Source organism: Neovison vison, chromosome 1, assembly GCF_020171115.1.
Source record: "Neovison vison isolate M4711 chromosome 1, ASM_NN_V1, whole genome shotgun sequence".
NCBI lineage: Eukaryota > Metazoa > Chordata > Mammalia > Carnivora > Mustelidae > Neogale > Neogale vison.
The window spans coordinates 126,885,543-126,903,458 of NC_058091.1; positions in this window are offsets into that span (position 1 = coordinate 126,885,543).

Here is a 17,916-nt window from a genome sequence, read left to right on the forward strand (position 1 = left end):
GGCATTAATGAGTCTCCCTATTTTGCTTCCCTAAAAGAGCCAATTTCAATAAGGAGAAGGAAATTAACTTTTCCAGATGAATGGTTGGTTTTAAATCTTTTCCTTCTTGGAATGCTATTTCTAAGTGGTATATTCATATTTAATATTGTGTGCAAAACATGTTTAATCATGAGAAAACAGAAAGAAATTAGGATTTGATGCAGAATTATGAGAATTTGCAAATGTTTTTAAAATATAACAAATATCTCATTTTTTAAAGTTTCTCATTCCATAATAACAGTATTTTTCATGCCCAATTTGTTTAAGCTTACGTTTGTGGTAATTTTCTTGTGTTGGTTGCAGGTTGCTCCTGTGAGGATTTTCTTATATTTAAGTTTTAAGCAGTTTTTAAATTACAACAGTAATATATGCTAGAAATCATAAGGTTGCCTCAAGGGACAGAATAGATTGGAAGGAGGCATGAGGGAACTAGATGGTAGAGCAGCTTTCCCACAAACAGGCAAAACTGGCCATGACTCTATATATTTTGCAAGCTGATATTTCTTAGATTACTGATGAGCTAGATCGTTTTTCATCTGTTTAATCGTTACTTGGGTTTTTTTCTTTCCAATAAATTGCCTTTTAAAATGCTTAGACTCTTTATTACGATTCCCCATTTTTCTTTTATTGATTTGTAAGAACTCTTTCCAGAGTGCAAATACATCTTTTTGTTACCTATATATGGCTACTTTGTCATTTTTCTATGAATTTTGGATAGTTCAGTCACACACTGTCAAGCCTTTTCTCCATTTTTGGGAATTGCAAGGAGAAATCCTGGTTTTCCTCGTATCCAGGAATGGCCTTGCGGCACACATCTAGACACTGAGACATAAGCAAAAGTCAGCCAGAGGGAGTTCTGAGAATCTTTCTGCTTCTTATAAAAACAAGCAAGCAAACAAAACAACAACAACAATGAAAAAAACCCCAGTTATGGCTTGTGGTGCTCCTTCCCACTTATTCTTGCCTTGGATATAGATTTAATGGCTAGAGGTTTGGCAACCATTTTGCAACATGAGATGACCATCAGCAGCACAAAAAGCCCACACTTAAAGGATGGGCTTTCCACAAATGGAAAGAGTATAGGTCACTGATGATATCAATGAATTACTGTACTAAAGCTGGGACCACCTTCCTCCAACTTATTGTTATGTGAGATACTGAAATATCTTTACTACTTAAACCACTGGTTATCCAGAAACTGTTACTTGCAGCCAAAAGTGAGTTTGTATTTTGTTTCATAGGTATATTTGGGACAGAAAGGGACAACTGACATATATGACTTTGAGAATTTTATATGCTAATGTGTTAATTTTATCTCTGTGGCTTATGATAGGGAGAGTTGCTTTGAAGCTTACTAATTCTACATTTACTAGTACATCTGAGATTTATTTTAATGTATGAGGAAAGAATCAAACTTAATTTTTTCCCAATGGATTAACCATTTGTTTCTACCCTACAGAGATGTTAATTTCATATATTATTCATCTATATTTAGGTCTGACTCTAGTACCACTTCATTTCAAAATCAAGCTATTTTCATTACTATAACTGCATAATTCAAGACTATACTCTCATTGCCTTTCAAACAAACAAACAAATAAACAAAGCAAAATACTTAGCTGCTACAGTGCATTTAATGTTCAAGATGAACTTTACAAGTGATTTAGTTAATTTTCTGCAAATCACTCTTCTTCCCATCATAAAAAACAAAGCAAAAACAAAAAGCTAAGACAAAAACAAGCAAAAAATTTTGATTGGAATTGTAAGAAAACTGTAGATTGGGAAGAATTGATATATTTGCCGTCTTTGTTTCTAGAAATATTTTATCCCTCCATTTATTCAAACCTTATTTTTTTTTTTAATCTCTAAGTTAATTCCAGCAGTTTTCTTCACATTTAATATTTTGGTTGGTACTTTGAATGTACTTTATCCCATTTATTTTATAACTCGTTATTGGTGGTCCATAAGAGAAACATTGAAGTCCTTTATGAGTTCAAATAGTTTCTAAGTTGATTCCCTTAGGTTATGCAGCAGATACTCATGTCATCTGAACATAATGCTGCATTTACCTTTTCTCCGCCAGCATTAGCTTCTCATTTGCTTTTCCTACCTTTCGGTATTGTTTAGGGCATTTAGGACAATGCTTAATCATGGCACTAGAAGTAGGCAACTTCTTTAAGGTTGCGGTATCTCCCAAGGATAAAATTCATCAGGGATAAAATATAGAGAGTTGGTAAAAGATAATGAAATAAAGCCAAAAGTATTTGGGGTTGTAACCAAATTAAATATATTTTTTCCTCTTAATATATATATTAGCAAATCACCATATAATCTGTCAGGGGAAAGTTTGTCTCTCTTAGTCAATTTTTTGTTTTGAAAACTTTAAGAGAATTTAAAATTTATGGAAAAACTGTGAACCACATTTTTAGAAAAAAATGAAATGTAAACTAATTTAACTTTTGAATTTAAATCTTATCACATACCATATTAGTCATATTTCTTGATTTTGTAAGATAAAAAAATGTGCTTTTATCTTGATGGGTCATTTAAACTAAAACTTACTTTGCTCTTCTAAGAAACATCATTATGCAGGGAAAAAATACTAAGCAGAAAGTAAAAGAACATGGATTCTACCATTTTTGCTAATTAACAGCTGTGCAATTTTGGTTATTGTCTTTTTCCTCCATCTATAAAAATGGTATTAGGAATGCTTAGCTGATCTATCCTATGTTTTGGTAAGAATTTAATAAATGTCTGAAAGTTGTTTTTTTTTTTTTTTATAAACATATAATGTATTTTTATCCCCAGGGGTACAGGTCTGTGAATCGCCACATTTACACACTTCACAGCACTCATCATAGTGAAAGTTTTTATTAAACTGGAAAGTCCCATGCCCATTTAAAAGATTATAATTGTACTAAATTGCTTTGATTATACTTTGAAAAGCCACTACTACACGTCATTATTCAAAAGGGGGCAGTTAGTAAAAATAGTGTAGAATTTTGAATTCAATGCAGGAGTAATGCAACATTCAACACAATTTCATCCAAGATTTGCAATCTTTATCCTTGTTTTGGAGGAGAGAGGTGGCTGTAGAGGGATCCTTCATACCCTGAGCCTCTGGATAAGGAAGAAAGATATGTATTGATTCAACTGTTATTTGAATAATCTTAGATATCCTTTCCTTTTCCTTCCTTTTGATTTTACTCTCCACATGTAGTTGTTTTTTAAGCTTTCCATTATGTGTACCAAAGAAGTGCAATACAGGATAGAAGAATAATTTTTCATGTACTAGCTAGCTTTAATAATGTTTACCTCATTAGCAATACTGTTTCATTTTTAGCGCTCCATACACCTACTCCTATATTACTTTGAAGCAACTCCTAGAAACTTCAGCCCTAATCTCTAAATGTCTCAATATGTATCTCTAAAAAAGTAAGATTCTGGGGCTTCTGGGTACCTCAGTGGGTTAAGTGTCCGAGTCTTGGTTTTGGCTCAGGTCATGATCTTGCCATCATGGGATTGACCCCCATCTGGGCCAGGTGCTTAGTGTGTAGTCTTCTTTGTATTCTTTCTCCTTCTCCCTCTCCCTCTGCTCCTTCTCTCTCTCTCTCTCTCTCTCTCTCTCAAATAAATAAATAATATCTTACCAAAAAAAAAAAAAGAGTAAGATTCTTTTCTCCCTACATAATTACAATACCATTATCATACTTTTAAACAGTCAAAAATAATTCCTCAGAAAACCAAATATTCAGTCACATTCAAATTTCTATGTGTCTCATAAATGTCACAGTTTTTTTTTTTCCTTTTATGGTTTATATGCTTTAATCAAGATCTACGTGAGACCCATGCCTGCAATTCCTTGTCATGTATCTTTTGTCTCTGCCAGTCTAAAGTTTCCTCTTGCATTTTATGTGTGGTGGAAACTGGGTTGCTGTTTTGTGGTTTCCCCAGACTAGTTTGCTGATGACATCCCCATGGTGTGGATGAACCTGTTTCTCAGTCCTCTGTAGTGCCTCTCAATTCATCAGTCAAGTTCCTTTTTTAGCAGAAGGTGTGGAGATGGTGATTATTTCCTGGGCACTGGTGAGTTGTTCCATCAAGAAATACCTTGTTGCTCTTTCTCTCCCACAGCCGTGGTGTTGAAGCTCAATGCAGGCATCCATTAGTTGGTCACAAGTTGCAAAACAGCGCCACTCTATCACGCTTTCTTCATCTATTACTAGAATACTTCCGTAAAGAAAGTATTTCTTTGTTTATTTCACTTACTTGTTTATTGATAGTACAGTTTGTATAAAAAAGTAAATAAATGTTTGATGCTTTTTCTTTATGTACCCATTAAAAAAAAGAAGTTGGTTTAAGGATCCCCCAACAGTGGCTACCTAGTTTTTTGTTGTTGTTGTTTTTAACAATTATGAACTCAGGATATAATTAAATTGTATGTATTTTGTTACCTTTGACCTTTTGATAGTCCAACTGTCCCATCTTCTTTGGCCAATGGGAGGCTGTTCAGGTTGGTTCTTGAGTCCTAGTGGCCTTTAGCAATGTCCTAACTGATGTGGGAAATAAAGGCAGAAGAGAAATTATTAAATTTCCTTACTACCTATAGCCCATTGACAAGTCCTTAAAACAGGCAGAAGGACATTCTTTTAGAAATTGAACTGCTTCCATGTTAATACTTTGCTAAGGGCAAAAGGCAATCTTAGCCCAAATCCCAGGACCCTATGAGAATACTGTAACACATTAAAATTCCTTTAGAAATTTCCTTTATCTCTAAAACCCCCCAATACACTTTGGCATTCATCCCTCAAGCATATGGCCCACCTATATACATCTGAAGGGTCTCATGACTAAGGTTTTATTAGACGGTAATAAATGAATTTTCCCAACAATATCTAGCCCCCTCAAGGTCCTGGAAACCTTGCTTCCAAAATTTCTTAGAGACTTTCACTATCCCAAACCCCCTCCCAACTTGAAAGTATATAATGGGCCACTCGTCATGACCCTGGGACAGCTTTTTCTGCCCACAAATCCTGTCCCGGTGCTTTAATAAAAAACACCTTTTTGAACCAAAGACATCTCATAAATTCTTTCTTGGCTGTCAGCTTCGAACCCTAAAGTCTTTCCTACATCACTAACTATCTGAGGGGATAAGAAAGTCAAGGCTCATTGTCTACATTTTCCACTGAAGAACTAGAATCATCCATTTCTCCAGAGAGCCCTGTGAATATTCATGTTGTTTGTTTTGTGGATAATAGTATTTCACAACCATAATCTGGGAGTCAGGAGGCACTCATTGCAACTAGGCTGGATATTATTTCCAGAACATTCCAGCAGAGAGAAGTAGAAAATATATTCTAAAAAATTATTTTAAAATGGATCATTTTCAAATTATTAGTCACAAAGCAAGTTAAGGCAGAGACTGGAAGCCATCCTCAATGGTGTTGTTACATACTGAATTTTGCAAGGGGCTTTTTTGCAAAACACAAACAAGCAACATGGTGACAGCTCCTTTGTCCTGGAGCAGCAAACTTGTAGCATTGTCTTTAAAAAATTGTAACAGCTATTATAAACGGCCTTGATTCTGTCTCTATAGAAATGTTTCCAGTTTTAGTTTTAGAAGTCCCTGTCCTATTTGTCGCTCAGAATAAAAAAGGATATAGATTCACACTCTTTCTAACCATGTGTTAAAATTAAGTTACTGTGTTTGTTCAAAGAGAGAGCACCGCAAAGTACATAAAAGAAAATGAGCTTTTGCTACTAAAAGGTTTTCCCATGCTAATGAACAAGGTGGTGAAATAAAAAAGGAATGATCTTGGCGTTTTTGAAAATAACATTGCCAGGCACTTGGAATTCATACAGCTTTGTGTATGCAAATATACTTTTACTAACTTGTTTTGCTCTGTTAAGTAGACATTTTTGCTTTCCTGTTAATGAAGCAAAAGACTGGCAATGCTCCTTGTTGTAACCCTTTTTGATTGTGTTTGTGTGGTATGATAGCACAGACCGAAGAAAAAGACACTCAGGTCCCAACAAGTCTGTACTTACACCAGATGTCGAATATTGTATTTAATGCGTTTTTTCAGAAACACAGGCTCTGATTTGAATGGCCACCTGCAAACGACCCTCAAAGATAATCTCATTGTTTTGATCATCTCCCTCTGGAAGGGAAGCACCATGTAAAAGTTTGACATTCCAGAAAAACCAGTCAATTTATTGTGGTTCTGAATTTCCTTTTTCTCTGACATCAGAGTATTTTCTCATCTATCAAAATGAATTTTCTAATTTTTTTTTCTAAATTTTCTAAATTTTTGTCAACATGTAGGAGGCTGGTAAAGGCTATGATTATGCTCTAGGCCAAATCTGACCTCTTAGGGGAAAGTTACAATTTAGGAGCACCCAGGTGGCTTAGTCCATTAAGTGTCTGACTTTTGATTTTTGGCTCAGGTTATGATCTCAGGGTTGTGAGGTGAAGCCCTGAGTCAGGCTCTGTGCTCAGTGTGGGACCTGCTTAAGATCCCCTCTCTCCCTCTGCCTCTCTACTGCTTGTGCATGCCTACATGCTCTCTCTCTTTCTCTTTCTCTAAAAAATAAATAAATAAGAGTTTTAGGAACATTTACAATTTATAATTATATTTATTATTTTGTTTCATTTCCTCAATTTTATTTCTGCTAATAAAGAGTATACATCTTAAAGTTGATGGTGTAATATATATCATTTTTTTTTTCTCTAATTCATTCATTCACTGGGATTAGAATAATGAAAAGCACAGATTTGACTGTTAAAAAACTTTGGTTACCAGAAAACCCCTTTTCTCGCATTATTAATGATTTTTTTTTTCTCTCTAACGTCTGTGTGTCTCTGTGGAAATCACTGGCTTCGGATGAATTAATGGTCAACTAAATGACTACAAAAATTAATTTTCCTTTTACTTGGGCTGACAGATGAGAGATGTGGCTTTCTGTTTATCTGGGGGACCCTGGGACTTGTAGCTTCATCTGTCTCAGAGCTGAGTCCACATCTATGACATGATGGGCTGGGCCAACTGGCCAGTGATTCTGTGTCTGGCACCTCCCAGTTCCTCAAGTGGGAGCCTTTCTAAACAAGGGCTGCGTAGCCAGATAGGTACGGGACTTGCCTCACATCATACGTATCCTCCCTACTCAAATTCCTGATGCACATTTGCATCGTAACTCTGAGAAACACTGCCGTATCACTTCTTGTATCCCAGGGCTCCCCAAGCCTGCTAGATCATGGAATCTTCTCTCCAAAGTACATCCTTGAACACCCCCACGAGACCAGATTCAGCAACAATACACGCTGGGGACAGGACCCTATGGTGCTGGGCATATAGTGAAACCACTTAAAAGCATAAAGTTGAACAAAAATCAAAATGGTTGCACTAATGCTTCAGCAAAGCTCAATTTTAAAGTGACTTCTTTCCTCTCTTCTTGAAAAGGAAAAAAAAACCTCCCTTTTTTCCTTCTTACCCCTTGTTTTCAGGAGCCTGGTACCACATTAAACACGTGACAAAGGAGCCTGGCAACAAGTACACAATTCCTGTCAAAACCAGCTAGATCCTGTCTTTCCCTCTAAGCCCCCACAGCCCTTCCTCTGGGCAGGCTTACAGGTTTTTGAAGGCTGTGGTCTGCGGCAGCCCCCCTTGCTGGGAAAGCAATAAAGCTACTGCTCTTTATCCCAAACTCTGTCTTTGCGAAATATTTTGGTTCCAAAGCCTGGAGGTTGGCTTTTGACAACAGTAGTAGGTACCCAGCATTCCTTGCTTCTGGTCTCCTGCCCCAGTTAGATTTCTAGGACCCTGGGGCGTCTGTCCACCAAACCTCTCAACTTACGGAGTTTCCAGTGAGGCCCCAAAGTCTAAGGAGGGATGGAAGATTTTATTTCCAAATCAAGACTGTGCATAGGGTGAAGGGGAAGCCACTGTGGGTGTCCATCCACTATCTCTGGTTCAACTTCCGGCTGGAATGTGCTCACAGGAAGGGGAGCCCGTGGGCCATAGCAGCAAGTGTACGTGTGTTGGAGGAAAGTCACCAGCCATGGCACGAGGCGGGCCGGGGGTCAGTGCCAACTATGGGGTCAGTCCCCCTCCCCACCACACATACCTGTACACACATTCTCTCAGTGAACACCCATAGGGTTTGTGAGGTCCGTTATTAAACGAAACTAGACTGAGACAAAGTGGAAGTTATTTAAAGCTTTATTTTATGATAAGTATTAGAACTTAGACTGATTGGTCAGGGGAACGAGACTGAGACAAGGTGGAAAGTTATGCAAAGCTCTATTCTATGCTAAGCATTAGAAGTCAGACTGACCAGAGAGGGCCGTCTCCAAAGAGAGTGACCACCGCCAGCTTACAGGCCCAAGAATCGACTGACTGACGGGTCAGAGCTGCCTCTGAAGAGGGCGACCCCTCCCCATCTTACAGACTACTTTTTATAGAGAAAAAGCCTGGCCACAATAGGTGGCCAATGAGATTGTAACACACAGAGAAAGTTGCATAGTCATGTTAGGTCACACGCAGGTGGCCAATTGAATTACAATTTACCCTATAGTAGCTGTTTGAACTAACCTATTACTCTGGTCAGAATTGGCTCTCAAGTTTGGCGCCCAAAAGGCGGAGTTTACATTCTTTGGTGGTTAGGGAGACAATATGTGTGTTTTACTGATTGGATGTCTCCAGCTGGCCTGACTCGTCCTTGTATTCTGGGCTCTGTAATCAGGAACTGGCTAACCTGGCCTTGTATTCTGGGCTCTGTTATTAGGAACTGGCCCACCATATTTTACTGTTTCCCAGACTTGCTTCTAAGTACATTTCTCGGGGGGTGAAGGGTGGGGGGTGGGGCAGGGTCAGTTTACGTTTTACTGCATAAACAACAAAATGGCTTTTAACCAAGATGGAGTCGCTCTGGCTAAATAGGTCCTTATAGGGTTTATGCGCAGGGAACTTCCAGTCGCATGTCTTGGAGTGTAATGTAGGTGGAGGAGAGAATCAGCACCACAGATGAGGAAAGGCAAAGAAGTGGTAAGCACTGGGGCTTCTTCTCTTAGAAATGGGTGTGAAGGTCTGAGAATGCTGCACAGGCTGGATTTGGAGAACACAGAACAAAAGGGGACCTAGGGAACCCTATGTTCCCACTCCCTCATCTTCCAGATGTAGACCTTGAGGCTGAGTGGTTATACGGCATACCTGGCCAGTGGGCGTCAAATCTCAGGTGAGGGCCCGGGGCTGCTGACGCCCAGGTCTGGGGACATTTCCCACTGCCACCTGGCTCCGTCCAGTATGGGGCTGAAGTGGCTTCATACATGCAGAGACATGCCAGAGGGAAAGGAGAGGAGAGATTGTTTCTTCAGCCTCTTGGTCCTCTATTTTGTAGTGCTAGAGGGTGATGTGTTAATTTTCCCATTCACGCTTTATTCTTTGAATGTATTTTTCAATGAACTGATCCTTTTTAATGTCCAGAAGTGAAAAAAATTTCCTTAATTTTATACTGTTATACTGTTCTCCACCAGACTTAAATCTAAGACTATTAATTTAATCTCCAGCTTGTACAGGTAATGTTGAAAGAAATCCTTTAATGGATATTCATAGAACATCCATTCATTCAGTCTTTGTGCCAGGCACTGTTTCAGCCTCTGGGACTCACCATGAATAAAACAGACCCAAACCCTGAGCTCATGGAATTAACATTCTAGCACAGGGATTTAGGGGCATACACAGTAAATATAACAAAGAAATAAATTATGTTGTCTTTTAGAATAGTGCTTCTCAAACTCTAATGTGTCTATCACTCTCCTGGGACCTTGTTAAATGGAGACTCTGATTCCATGGTCTGGGCTGGGGCCTGAGGTTCTGCATCTCTAACAAGCTCCCAGGGGATGATAAAGCACGCTTTTAATAACCAAGTGTTTGAAAGCGTATGCAATATGTGAGGGGGATTGCAAGGGATAAGGGTGGCCTTGCTTTATGTGGCGTTGGTCAGTGGAGGCCTCCCTGAGAAGTGACATTTGAGCAGATTCGGAGAAGATGAGACTTGGAGATGAAGCCACAGCTAACGTGTGGGAGAAAAGGCAAACAGGCACAGGCAGCAGTATGGGGAGTCAGGGGGAGGGGGACGGGGAGGAGAGTGAGCAGCAGTGAGAAGTGCCAGGACCCCAGATCATGCGACGTTTACAGTCCAAGGCAGAACCTGTGATTTTACTCCGATGGGGACAGGGAGCCAGAGGAGACTCAGCAGAGAGTGACCTGACCTGACTTCCATTTCACCAGCATCGCTCTGGTGATTTGTATGAGACAGTCTGACTGGGACAAGGATGGGATGAAGACCAGTTAGAAGTCATGGCAGACATGGGCTCTGGCCATATTCTTGGGTGGAGTGTTTTGTCCACTCATTTTCTCTCTCTGTGCTCGCTCATCTGACAAAGCTGGGCAGTGTGGGGTGTCCCATCTTATCCCCTTCCCCCGGCTCCCAGGACATGTGACACTGGAGAAGAAGAAGCCATGGTGTCACGAAACCAGCAAGCATCTTGGACTTGGTTCTGGAATCAAGCTGTTTCTGCCCTTCGTGGGGGGCAGCTCTGTGCAGCCATATACCGGGGCAAGGTCGCCTGTGAGCCTTCTTCATAGCAAGACTCCCTCAGTGTTCTGTAGTATACCTGGCTCTGTTCCCCACTGAAATATTCTGATCAGTGTTATCCTGCCTGAACAGAGCTCCCAACAATCTTCACCTGCTTCAGGGTTCGAGGCCCAGCAGGCCCGCACTGTGGCTCCACTAACTGGCTCTGCCTGTGTTCTGTTTCTGGTCGGGGGGGAAGGTTTTCTGGATTTTGAGGACGGCTGTGTCCTTGTACCTTTCGTGCTTTTGCTTTGTCGGCTGCACCTGTGTGTCTGGAGCACAGGGGGTACAGCTTCCAGTGTCTCTTAGACTTGACATCTCCCTAACCCTGTCTTCTTTTGAAGATTTAATCTTTCCATCCCTTGATTTGTATTCGGCTGAAATCTGCAATTCAGCAGTTGGCACCCACCTGTCCCAGGGGTGCATCCCAGAGCTACCTGAACATCTTGAAACATGAAAGAAAGGTGCTCATGTGAAACATTTTACATAACTTACACCAGTCAATTCACAGACTCACAGAATGTTAGGGCTGGAAGGTTCTGGAAGGTCAGCTGTTTAGAACCTTATTTCATTGACGAGGCAGCAGAGAGGGGGAGCATCTTTTCCAAGGTCACATAAGCGGTTGGTGGCAGAACCCGGACAATAACTTAAATCCATCGGTTTGCCCATCACTCCTCAGCTAGAGGGGCACTGACTCCGTGAGGAGGGCTGGTGTGATAAGCCACCAGCACCACAAATTCAAACCACCTGAGTCCCGTACCTTGTCATACCAGTGTCCCTACTGTTCCACCATCTTAAAACTCCTTGTCACAAAGGTCGCTTGTCCTGTAAAATGATGATTCATTCTGTTGGTGCTGCCAGTGAAAGAAATATTCTTTTTTAAGAGAAATTAGAGCTTTGTTTGGAAATCAGCTTACAAGATAATAGTTGGGAAATTTCAAGTTAGCAAGCGTATGTTAAGATATTCAATTCCTTCTTGAATTGGATAAAATAGTTCGGAACATATTTTCCAGAATAAAACTGCTAATGTCTGCAAATTTCATGTTTCCAACTGATATGTAGACATTAATTCAACTCCGTGAATTGCGCTATGTAAGAAGGCATTCTTTATTATTGAACATAAGGATTATTAACATATATATCTTACATTTGCGTGGCATTTTAATCTTTTCAGACCAGTTTTAATTATATTTCCCCCCTCCTCTTTAGCCTTATAAAATCCCCTGGGATAGATAATGTTTGTTTTATTATCCCCTTTTAAAGATGAGAAAATTAAGGCATGGGAAGACTATGTAACTCAATTAAGATCGTATATTTACTTAATGGCAGATTCAGGACTTATCATCTCCTATTCGTGCTGTCTTTCCAGAAGACACAAGTTACACAAGATCGGGTCTTGTCGGACCCGTTTCAATGTGCTGTGTCTGATGCTGACGTTAAAAAAAAAAAAAGAAAAAAACAGAAGTCGTGTAAGAATATGAGAGTCCCCCTGCTTGGTGATTATGAGTTATAACAAAATAGTTTCAGCTCCCTTATCACCTTCCTGGATTGCTCATTTACTTCCTTCCACATTTACTGAGTAGCTACTCTGTGTGAACAGTGTATTTTTGTATCAGATCATTTTAGGAGCCCATGAAGTTCTTTCCTCTTGTGAAAAAATAGAATTTGCCAGGGGACTTGGGAAATTATACTTCTCTTAGCTTGAATGGCAGAAGACATTATGATGGAATTCTGCCTGTTTTCGTCCCCAATTCTGAAAATTTTCAGATCTAAAAGGAAAGTTCAAAGAGGTGAACACTAAACACCTAGATATCCATTAACATGCTGTGACGTTTGCTTTTTGTTTCCATATAATGGGGTTTTGCTGTTGGTGGCTTTTCCCCCCTGCCTTGAACCATTTTTCAGTAGATTTCAGACATCGTGACAGGCTACCCCTAAACACCTTAGCATGCACTCCAGAGACGGACATTAACCACGTCGCCTCTGTATGCAAATACAAATTAGAAGTTTTCAATCCTGAAAAGAAAGTCTTTATTTGTAGAGATGCATTAAACCAATTGCTCTTTAAATTTTTCCAACACACACACACACTCATACGAGCCCTGCTTCACCCTTACGGATTTCCCTCTTTCTGAATTTGATTATGTAATCTTCCTTCAGTGATTACTCCAAACCAATCATGAAAAGAGGAAGCAGAAGACAAGAGCTTGTATTTATAGGCAAGAGATCTTGGAGTCACAGCAAATGCTAGCTGCCTCTGTTCATAATTTCTGAGCCCCAGTTTGTCTGTCCGCTCATTAGTGCAACACTTGTCTGGGCTGGGGGAATTTGCAACTGTTTTCACACTGGTAGAGTGAAGAGACCAGTCTTCCTGCGCATGTCCTCTGGCTTGCTAGGATCAGAGCAGCTGAAAGAACTGGTCTGGATTCTCCAGGCTTTCTGCATCCCTCCCTGACCTTGGCTCTGTGGTGTGAACTCACACAGAGGCACTTAGATTCCAGGTCCAGGTGGTCCTATAACCAGCACCCTCTCTTGGCATTTCTCTTGGACACCTGACAATCCAGGTAGCCTTAGCAGTGATGCTGACAAAGTTCTAAAGAAATATTTGAATCCCAAGCTTGTTTGACTAGCTTGCTTATTGAGAATTTACACTTTATAATTCCTATATGTGTATGTTTTGTACTACCCTCTGGCCCTGAATTTAGAAATATGTCCTTGTATCTTGAAAGGGCACTGTTGATGAGTTGGCCCTGGTCCTCTGGGCATTTAAATATGCACTTGGATTTCCACTCATGGGATTCTAACCCATGATTAATATTTTAAGGTGATGAAGTAAGAAGCCTCAAGCGTTATTCCAATGTCATACCCAAGAGGAAAGAGATTTAAAATAGTCTTAGGAATCACTGGAGATCTTGCAAGAATTTCATGAGAACAAAAATCCCTAAGTCATCCTGATGAAGTTACAGGACAGAGTTAAGAGTGGTCACGGGCTTTTTCTTTATTCCTGGTAGTTTCCCCGAGTTTTGGTGCACAGACAATAAACGACATATACTTAATGTGCTTGATTTGATGTTTGGACCCATGAACGTACCAGTGAAACCATCAAGATGATGAATATGTCCCTCATCCCCAACTTCCCTCATTTCTAGGGTTTTATATAAATGGGATCCCATAGTATGTACTCTTCTGTATTGGGGGAGTTCTTGTGTCTTTCTCGCCGCATAATTATTTTGAACTCAGGCACATTGTACTGTTTATCAGTAGTTCATTTCTTTTTTTTTTTTTTCTTTTAAAGATTTTATTTATTTATTATTTATTTTGTTATTGTATTATTTATTTATTTGACAGATCACAAGTAGGCAGAGAGGCAGGCAGAGAGAGAGGAGGAAGCAGGCTCCCCGCTAAGCAGAGAGCCCAATGTGGGGCTCAATCCCAGGACCCTGGGATCATGACTTGAGCCGAAGGCAGATGTTTTGACCCACTGAACCACCCAGGCACCCCTGTAGTTCATTTCTTTTTATTGCTGAGTAGTGTTCCATCACACACATAACTTGTTTACCTGCTCATCTGTTGATAGGCTTGATTGAGCTTATTTTCAGGCTGGGGCTCTTGTGAATAAAGCTGCAATGAACACATGTGTATCTGTAAGTCTTCGTGTGGACATATGCTTTCATTCTTCTGGGGAAAATGCCCAGGAGTAGATGGCCGGCCATAAGGCAAGCAGTCTGTTTCAGTAAGTGACACACTGTGTTCCAGAGTGGTTGTGCCTTATTCCGTTCCCCGCAGCAGCCTATGGTGGTTTCAGTTCCTCACTTCCTCTCCTACATGGGGCATGTTTCGTTTTTTTAAAATCTGGCCATCTGATGGGTATGTGGCAATATCTACAATGATAGCTTTATTTTGCCTATAGGGCTGCATTTAAAAATGTGATTTGGAACACCAGTTCTGGAATTATCATCTGTACTACGATGCCCAGGCAACCCCAAGTAAGTTGTCGAGTGCCTTACGATTCTGTTTTGTCATCGAAGACTTGGAGATGCGGACAGCCCGCTTCTGTGAACAGAGTTAGGGTGAATGTAGAGTCGTTGGTAGTCAATGATTGGGGTGGAGGGTGATGCGAACTTGTACTCTACCCCTCCCCCAGGTAATTATCATTTCCACGCGCGTATCCCTCACGTGTTCCTGTCCTCCGCTGGGTGCCGCTGTGTCCTCCACGCTGCTCTGCAACAGATTGTCGCAGAGCTGGGCTGGACCTCAGTGCGACTCCTCTGTCAGGGGCCGCTGGCGGCACAGGAGCCGCGCGCATTTTAACAGCCAAGAGCCTTGCCCTGTTGTGGCTCTTCATCCTCTAGGAGCCATCGTGTTCCTCCCCGGAGGTCACCACTGACATGCCAGCTCCCCCGCTGTGATGTCCTGCACCCCCAGAACTGTGGGGAAGTCTTGCGGTGGCTGGGGAGAGAAGCAATGCTCTCTCTCCTTTACGCATGCTATGTTAAAGGGGCCCCAAAGCAGAACTTAGACAAATCTCCATTTACACCTAGAGCCTTCTTTCCCTTGAAAATACCCACTCATTTTGCTTGTCATAAAAACGGAGCTGATTGGCCCAAGATTACCTCCTGAGAAGATAAGAGAGACAGGACATATATCCCACGTGAAACCCATTCTGCTGGACGCCACTGCTTCTGCTCCATATTTCGGTATGTATGCAGACATGCCTGTATATTTAGTTAAAACTTGGGGGAAAGGTAAGGCGTGTCACCCATAGCGGTGGGTATTCTTGTAGCACACTGTACCACGAGGCAGCCAAGTTGAATTTTAATGCCATCTGATTCAAAACAAACTAGTAGGTGTTTCAAAACAAAGTAATAATCAGTTTCATCATGCTAATTAACAGTAATTGAATAACTGAAAAAAATTGCTGAGGATAAGTCATGGGAAATAAAATGAATGCTTAATTAGCAGTAGAGTCAAATGTTTCAAGACGCAATTAATATTAAACGCACATGTCGAGGAACATTGTTTTTTTCCCCCCTCAATATCCGCATGAGCAGGACTTTGTTAACTTTTTTCTTTCTGAGAAAGTAAAGTGGCTTTTTAAAAACTTCATAGTAGCTGTACCTACTACAAATGATGAAAATGTAAAGTCCTCTTTGTATTGTCAGAAATCTGGTGGCACAATGACACTTCTGAGAGCTCATAGAGCAATTTTCAATTTTCAAAACATTTTGGCAATAAAAATTGCCCAAAACCTTAAATAAAATAATTGTCTCTCTCACAGAGCTTTGAAACCTCTGAGTTGAATGAAGGAGGCAATTGAGGAGAACAATTAAATTTCCTGGGCCATGAAGGACAGTTTCCTAGGAACATGGGCTTTTTAAGCTTAAATGTATCCTTAACGTGCTATTGTTAGCGGAATTTACAGACAGGGTGTAGCCTAGTGATGAAAGCGCAGAAGCAAGAAACGCAAGGCTTCATCTCTCATGTGGAACCTCCACAGGTCTCCTAGAACAGGCTTTCTCAGTGTGTGGTCTGTGAGTCATCTGAATCAGAACCTCTGTGATAGCCTGAGAATCCAGAATCCTGGCCCAGGTGTCTGCTGGGGTTGGGAAATATGCATTTAAAAACTCTCATAGGTCCAAGTCCCCTAATATCTCTTGGGAAACTTCTAAAACAAATGGGACCTTATTCTAAAGCTCTGTTTTCAACCTCACTTACTGAAGACCCCTAGAGGTAAAGCCCCTCAGTCCAAGGTTAGAAGAAACAGCACAAAGAAACAATCCCATATGAACAAGAGTCGGTAGATGCAAACAGCAGAAGTCTCCTGACCCTGTTGCATCATAGGAATATTACTGGAGAGAAAGAATTCCAGTATTGTATGGTAAAATATACTGTATTATGCATATAGTATTAATAGAATCAAAAATAATATATTGTAAAATATTATAAGCTATTAAAATAATATTTTTCAGATGGCCAAAATAATAAAATAATTTATATAAAATAAGAAGTGAGCAAGATACTATGACCAAAAGACCGATAATTTGGGGGAAAATCAACTGTATCTTGAGAAATTTAAAAAAAGATATTTTCTTTAAAATTGTTAAGTATTGATCAGATGATTATTTAGCTGGTATTATATATTTGAGTATATTACCTAGAAGGAGAAATATAGAGATAAATATACTGAAAACCTAATATAAACCTAAAATGTAGACTGAGAAGTTCTATAGTTGAAGACAAATAATAAAAAAGCCTGCTCAAAAGATAATGTCAGGGATGCCTGGGTGGTTCAGTTAGTTAGGCATTTGCCTTCAGCCTGGGTCATGGTCCCAGGGTCCTGGGATTGAGCCCCACATTGGTCTCCCTGCTCAGTGGTCCAGTGGGGAGTCTCCTTCTCCCTCTGACTCTCTCTCTCTCCCTCTCTGTCTCTCATGAACAAATAAATAAAATCTAAAAAAAAAAAAAAAAAAAAGCAAAAACACCCCCCAAAAATAACGTCAGAATTTTACAGAGTCAGTGAAAGACGTGAATCCCCTGACTTTGGAAACACTGGGGACCAGAGAAGTTAAAAAGGAAATGACACCTTGGAATTCAAGTAGAAGTGAAACAGCAGAATATAAAATAGAGAGAGAGATCTGAAAGGTGAGGGAGAAGGCACTATTCACAGAAGGATAGCAATTAGATTGGCAGCACTAAAATAAAAAAAAGCCAGAATATGATAATGTGTTCAAGAGGATGGAAAAATATCATTATAAATCTAGGCAGGAGTTTCTTTAGGATAAAGAGAATTTTTTTTTTTTTTCTCAGATAAGAACAAGAGTTTTCTACTAACAAGCCTTGCCAAAAGGAATTTTAAAAAGGATATTCAAGAAGTACAAATGAACTCAGAAGTAAGATGTGAGGTGCAAGACAAAATGGTAGGATTGGCATAAAAGAGACCAAGGAGACCCACAAAATAGAGAACCAAGAAGCAGATTGCAGTGCACCGATATGACAAAAGTTACATTGTCCAGCAAGAGAGAAGGTATGGACTCTCTTGACTATCTATATGGAAAAATTATGCCTGACACCTACCTCACAGCATGCACAAAATTCAATTTCAGAATCAATCAAATACGTAAAAATTAAATGATAAAATATTTTTTAAAAATTTTATTTATTTATTTGTCAGAGACAGAGGGAGAGAGAACGAGGGAGCACAGGCAGACAGAGAGGCAGGCAGAGGCAGAGGGAGAAGCAGGC